Source organism: Crinia signifera, unplaced genomic scaffold (genome assembly GCF_055691185.1).
Source record: "Crinia signifera unplaced genomic scaffold, ASM5569118v1 HAP2_SCAFFOLD_257, whole genome shotgun sequence".
In the NCBI taxonomy this organism is placed as follows: Eukaryota; Metazoa; Chordata; class Amphibia; order Anura; family Myobatrachidae; genus Crinia; species Crinia signifera.
In genome coordinates, this window is record NW_028142150.1 from 146814 (window position 1) to 153735 (window position 6922).

Genomic DNA, 6922 nt, shown 5'->3' on the forward strand with positions numbered 1-6922 from the left:
CTTCATCCAGACAGCAGAAGCAGGTGGGCAGTGATGTGCCAGAGTAGGATTAGTCACGTCATTAGGCTAATACCCCGCAGTAAAATGTAACAATTTGCACAGGGACTTGGCTAAAATGACAAGAGTACTATAGAATTGCTTTATTAGGCCCTGCCCCCTCCCAATAGCGTTTTCAAGGTATTTATCTCTACCATTCTACCCACTTCATTAGGAAATGGGTGAGAAGAGGGTGTGTTGGGGTGTCTCTTGCTTGCTCATACTTGCCTACTTTTGAAAACTCCTCTCCGGGAGAAGCCCGGAGAGGAGTGAAAGGGGGGCTGGACGAGGCTCCGTTTTGGGGGCGGGACGAGGCTGATGTCACTAAGCCCCACCCTCAGGACCGGCAGCCACATTAATTTGCGGGTCCGTGGATGGGGGGAGGGGCTAAATGACACAAAATGACGCGATTCGCGTCATTTAGCCCCTCCCCACGGACCCGCGAAATTCGGCAATTCTATAGCTCTTTGGAAAGCCCTGGCCCTCAGCTACAAAATTGGCCTATTTGTAGAGTGGGCCTGGAGCTATAGCTCCATCAGGCCCATTGTTAATCCGGCCCTGCATTTGATGGTCGGTTGAGAATGATAGCCTGACTGAAATGAATCAAATAAGTTGTGAGAGTGATAAAAGTGTGTGAGGTAAATTTAAGCTAGAAAGTTTATAATGCTAAATAAGATTAGCTGATAAAAGAATATCAACCAAAAATACAAGAACAAATTGATCTAGAATTAATATAAAGCATAACTGATAACAAGGTCCCATTGACCTCCAGGTTATATGAAAAAATTATAAAATAAAAGCATCCATACTTGCACCACTGATGTTAGTGTTAATTCTGTGTTTGGTACTAGCATTTACAAGAGGTGCAAGGATCCAAAAAGTAATAGTCTGTGAATTGCAGCATTTGCCAATATTATGCCAATTTTGCTGTAAGAAACAAAGAAGCATAATGTTTTAGGTGGATTTGCCTTTTTTTTAAAATTGCCATTTGCTAGCTGCTACATGCTAAGAATACTTGGTACTTATTTCCTAGCACGGCGCCCGCGATTTTGATTGTATTGATCGGGTCGGAAAAATTGTGTCGATCGCATCGCATGCCAACCAAATCGCATGCGATGTGATCAACGCGATCGACCCGATTTTTACATTGGAATCAATGTAAAATGGTCCCTGAGACCCGATTTTACATTGATTTCAATGTAAAAAGCCCCCAAACCCCCCATTTTAATAGAACCCCCCCCCCTCATGTTTTAAATGCCCCCCCCCCCCAATGTTAACACCACCCCTTGCTTCGGGCCACGCTTCGGGCTCGGTGGCTTGCTGCACTCGCCACACTTTATAAAATCAACTCCACGCCGACGTGAATAGTGGGGGTATGAAAAGGTCGGAGGACGCGGACCGCAGCCCCTCGCCACACTTCGGGATGACGTCCATAGTGGGGTGGCGTTAACAATGGGGGGCATTAACCATACTTTATAACCATATTCAATGAGAAATTGGCCATATTGGCCCATTTCCCATGGTCCCCTATGTAAAATCGTGCTGATCGCGTTGATTTTGACTTTAAAAATAATTTAACATTATTCTCTATGGGAAAATCGCGTTGATCGCGTTGGTCGCATCGCGGCTCATTATTATGGGCTGCGATGGACGCGATCAACGCGATTTTCTGTTTCACCGGCAAATTTACTTAAGGCATACAATCAATGAGATGGGCGTCGTGCTAGAAAATAAGTACCGAATACTTTATCATGTTGTGCTTTGTATGTGACACTCTACACCAGAGGTGTCCAAACCAGTCCTCGAGATCAATCAACAGTGCACATTTTCCAGACCACCTATAGAATGTGTTGGTTAGGAAATAATGCAGCACATTTTTTTTAAATGTGACAGTTAGTAGGGTGGTTAGGGTGGTCTGTAAAATGTGAACAGTTGGTAGATCTTAAGGAAAAGTTTGGCCAGCCCTACTCTAGACTATATCACAAATGGATTGAAGGGTTGGAAGAACCAAGTCATTTCCTGATTTGCAGAGTTTCTGACAGTGAATTCAATAGGGAAAAAAGGCACTCCATTTAGAGCAGTGTCCTCAAGTACCCCCAATAGTGCATGTTTCCATGTCTCCAAACTGAATCACAAGTGAAATAAATAGCTCCACCTATGGATCTTTTAAAATGTGTCCGTGAGTAATAAGTGCACCTGTGCACATGCTGAGTGACCTGGAAAAAATAAACTGTTGGGGTCCTGAGGACCGAGGTTTAAAACCACTGAGTTAGAGGATAAAATGCCATGTATGTAAGAGAAAGAGATGTAGTTTAACTGGGTCCGGTATGAAATGCCGGCGGTCGGAATCCCGGCGGTCGAAATACTGATGCCAGAATCCCAACCGCCGCAATGCCGACAAGGGGGGGGGGGTGGATCTCCCCCCTCTTTTTACTGCAGGAGTGTCACCCTGTATGCCTTATAATTCCATGTGTGCTGTATCAGTCCAGGGGTTCCGCCATCTGTGCCATATAATTCCATGTGTGCCACCATGTGTGCTGTATCAGGTCAGGGGTGCCACCATCTGTGCCGTATTATTCCTAGGGTAAGCTAAGTCTGCTGCATAATTCATGGGGTTCTGCCAAGTGTGCTGTATCAGTCCAGGGGTGATGCTAAGTGTGCCATATCAGTCCAGGGGTGATGCTAAGTGTGCCATATCAGTCCAGGGGTGATGCTAAGTATGCCATATCAGTCCAGGGGTGATGCTAAGTGTGCCATATCAGTCCAGGGGTGATGCTAAGTGTGCCATATCAGTCCAGGGGTATTATTAAGTGTGCCGTATCAGTCTAGTGCAGGGGTTCCCAATCTTTTTTGAATCACGGCACCCTACAGTATCAGAATTTTTTCACGGCACCCCTAGGCCAAAAAAACAAACAAACAAAAAACCAGAGTGCATATAACATTAAGTAGATTGGGTTTATATGCGGTCCTAAGGGTCAGTTATGTGGTAAAGGGCAGGATTTGCTTCTGTTTGTACATATTTTATGATTGGCAGCCACCAGCACTGGTTTTGCCCATAAATAATTAATTTGAATTGGTCCTGGACCACCAACCCGAGCCACAGCACACAGTTTGGGAACCACTGGTCTAGTGTTTGTGCCTCCCACTTGTGTTGCTTGTCATAGTTATCTAGCTACTTCAGTGCAACCTTTTGGCCTAAAAACAATATTGTGAAGTGTGAGGTGTTCAGAATAGACTGGAAATGAGTGGAGATGAATGCTATTGAGGTTAAGAATAGCTTAGGAGCAAAAAAAACCTAAATTCTGTGATTTTAGTGTTTTATTATGCTTTTAAAAAAAAAAATCAGAACTCAAAACCAAAAAACGTTGAGGGGTGTTTTGGCAAAACCCAGTAGAACCCAAAACCTGAAGGTAATCAGAACCCAAAACGCGAAAAGTGGCCGGTGCACATCCGTAGTTGTAAGCTATGTCAACAAAAGTAAGTGAATAGTGACAGCAAATAGATGAACAAGATTTTATTGACATCAGTACTTTGTATGATTCTTCTTGTTTTCCTTCTTGGAAAACTGTCCCAAAGTTCCTGGACAACAGCAGGCAGTAAGTATTGACATTCTGCCTTAAGTACAGTGACCATCTGTGACATACTGTAGGTGCCGATTTATTTTTTTGCTGGTGGGTGCTCAAGCCAAAAATATAGAGGAGTGGCTTCATGGGGAACGGGTGTGGCCACAAAATAATAACAATTTATATTATGGAGCACAGTTGTCTCCAATATTCAAATTACGACAAAAGAGTTCTACATACATAAATGCCCCCACAGTGCAGGTACATAAATGCCCCCACAGTGCAGGTACATAAATGCCCCCACAGTGCAGGTACTCAGCGGACAGAATACACTCTTCCCAGCATACTGTTTCCGAGGTGGCGGGTCCAACAATGTGGGTTCTGCAGCCGCAAATTAGCAAGTTAATATGGCGGCCCAGCAGCAGGACTAGGGCCCGTGGGTGCTCATCAATTTCCGTGGGTGCTCGGGCCCTTGAACACCCACAGAATCGGCACCTATGATCTGTGACACTGAAGAAGATCGAGTTGGCCTAGAAAACATCCATCAATTCATTTTGCCCCAGAAGTTCTCAATGGGGTTAAGACCTGGATTCGGAGCTGTCCAGTCCATCCAGGTTACCGAATTTTCTGTTTGCTGAAACACACAGCATAGTTCCACCAACTCCCTGCTTTACCATGTCTACTGTACACTCAGGCATAACACGTTTTTTTGGCAATCACAAAATCCAAACATGTCCAACTGATCTGTAAAGTGGTATACCTGTGTCTTCTGCAGGAGCACACAATTTTCCTTGTGCATGGGTGTCCAATCATTTTTTACTACATAGTGATGTTCTGAGCTGTGCTGTGATCTATTCAAACAATGACACTGGCAAATTGTCCATAGACATAAAGCTTATTACCATCTGAATCTTTTGGGTAGGTGAGTGATTTGTGCATTGATTTGAACATCTTGAACGACTCTCTTTATTTCTTTCGTCTGAATCAAAATTTCTTTTAGGCTGCGTCTATACATTGCCTTTTGACAGGATGCAGTCAAACAGGACCTGTTTGGCAGAATGCAGTTTCTTGCTTCTACACATAAAATACAAGGCAAGAATGTAGATTGGTTTTAAGCGCTAAAAAGGTTCTCCTTATTATAAAGTCACCAATTAAGTCAATTTCAATCCTGAGTAGGCAATTAGTCCAAGATGCTTGTATCCTCCATATATGTAAAAGAAAGAAAAGTGCAAATAGTGCATAACGTTTTAAAACAGCAAGTTTTATTATGAGTTTGCACTTACAATTTCTGGAGGAATAATAAGGCAATAGGTTAAAACCCGGGGCAAAGCAGGAACACAATTGTCCAAAGGTACACGCGATCCAGTTCCGGAACTGGGGGACGCCGTCCAAATGTGACTGATGCTCCTGGAGTCCAAACGGGGGATCAAAGTCTCTGTGGCAAGGCACGCCAAACGCGTTTCGGATCTTGGGATCCTTCGTCAGTAGCGTGCCTAGCCTTACCAACAGATAGTTTAAATAGCAGCGGGGGCTGATCAGCAACGATCGTCACTTCCGTATTTTTGCGGAAATGACGCGTTCGTGCGTTCCACGGCGCTTCAATTTTCCTCACCGCCTCATTGTGTGACAGGCGGAGGATTGAAGGGCAGCTTCCGGCTTTGAATTCATAGCAAGATGGCGGTGCGTTCCACTGCGCCGCTATCTTGCGTGTCAACTGATAGGAAGTGATACCAGCAATTTCGTCATAGTTTGTCCACTTGCAAACACAAGCATTGGAATACAAATTTGTACCAGTTGATAATACAAAAGAGTGATCTTTTTTTTTAAAGTGACATAGTGAACAACAATACATAATTTAAAACAACACGTGATTGAATGGATGTAAGAAAAAAGGTAAAATTAGTGGTAATCATAATAAAACATATTGTAGAGGGTTGGTCACAACAAAATAATTATATAGTATATAATGATGGAGAGATGATCATGATAAAAGGATAATCATAAAAAGTATATTAAAAAGGCAATGTTCGATTATGATAAAAAATGTTTCAATTCAAAATCACCATTTAAACCCTTGGGAACAAGGGTATTTAAGCGGTGAATCCATCTCATTTCATTCTGCGCCAGGCGTTTATCGATGTCTCTTGTGCGCCATTTGGGGGAGATTAGTTGAATACCCCAAAAATTTGTAATGAAACATTCTCTTGAGTTATGGCAATTTTTAAAATGGTTAGAAAAAGTGTGGGTTACTAATCCTTTGCGAATATTATAGATATGCTCCGCAAGGCGAACTTTGAGTGGTCGACTCGTTCTTCCAACATAAAATAAATTGCACGAACATTGCATCAAATAAATTACATATTTTGACTGACACGTAATAAATTCATTAATTTTAAAAGACTTTCCTTGTACTATAAAATCTGGGATTTTCTTAATCGTACCTTTAACGGTTTTGCACATTAGGCAATCACCACATCGGTGAAAGCCTTTAGTTCGAATACTATGGCGTGGTGCTTCTTCTACAGTGCTTTTCACCAAGTGGCTTTTTAATGAAGCTGACTTTCTGTATATAAAAACCGGTTTTTCGGGTACAAATGGCCCTATAATTGGGTCTTGTTTAATTAAGTGCCAGTTATTTTTAAAAACAGTCTCAATTTTGTGATGGACATTATTGAACTGAGAAATAAAGGCCCATTGATATTTATTTCCACTCTCTATTTTCGAGGGTTTGATTTTCAAGAGTTCAGACCTTTCTATTTTGTCAATTCTATTTTTTGCAGAGTCTATAACAGTTGACTCATATCCTTTAATTTTTAACCTGTTGGTGACCTCATTGATTTGTTTGTCACAAACCTCTGGATTTGAACAATTTCTTTTAATTCTTGTGAACTGACCAAATGGGATTCCTCGTAGCCAGTTCGAGTGATGCTGGCTATTCATCTCTATATATCCATCTGAATCAGTAGGCTTGCGAAAGGTCTTTGTCTGTAATTTTCCATCCAGGATATAAATAGTCAAGTCTAAAAAAGAGATTTCTTCGCAGCTTGTATTAAAAACCAAGTTAATAAAAACCTCGTTTTTATTTAAATCCTCACAAAAATTTAAAAGCTTATCGTGACCATCTCTCCATACAAATAAAATATCATCTATAAAACGTTTCCATAGGACCAGACCCGCCCCCAGCTCCCCGTCATGCCAAATATGGGTGTGTTCCCAATAGGACATAAAAAGATTAGCATAACTGGGGGCGAATCTGGTTCCCATGGCAGTTCCCACACACTGCAGATAAAAACAACCTTTGTGATAAAAATAATTATTAGACA